The sequence below is a fragment of the Mastomys coucha genome, unplaced genomic scaffold (genome assembly GCF_008632895.1).
Source record: "Mastomys coucha isolate ucsf_1 unplaced genomic scaffold, UCSF_Mcou_1 pScaffold14, whole genome shotgun sequence".
Classification (NCBI taxonomy): Eukaryota; Metazoa; Chordata; class Mammalia; order Rodentia; family Muridae; genus Mastomys; species Mastomys coucha.
The window spans coordinates 119,585,240-119,585,688 of NW_022196896.1; positions in this window are offsets into that span (position 1 = coordinate 119,585,240).

A 449-nucleotide genomic window follows, 5' to 3' on the forward strand; every position below is an offset into this window, starting at 1 on the left:
CACAACCTGAGGAACTGTATTTTAAAGGGTCGCATGAAGCAGTAGGAAGGTTGACGACTACTATAAGTGGAAATGCCTCATCCACACCTGTGGTGGGGGAGCAGGCTAGAATTCAGCCTGTTAGCCAAGAGGGCTTCTTGAACAGTGGAGAGTCGCCCATTTCTTGATGTTCACCTTATTCTAGGAGCTGTGTAACCAGGCTTCTTTTTGTCGCACCTGTGAGTTTTTCCAGCACCTTGGCTTACTCTCCTCTAACCCTGCTTGTTCAGCAAGTGGCATCTTTCTCCCCTGCCCATCAAAGAATGACAGCAGCTCAGGAGGGAGTAGAAGGGCTAGGGAGTGAGTGAGTGAGTGAGTGAGTGAGTGAGTGAGTGAGGGAGTGAGTGAGTGAGTGAGGGAGGGAGTGAGGGAGTGAGGGAGGGAGTGAGTGAGGGAGGGAGGAAGTGAGG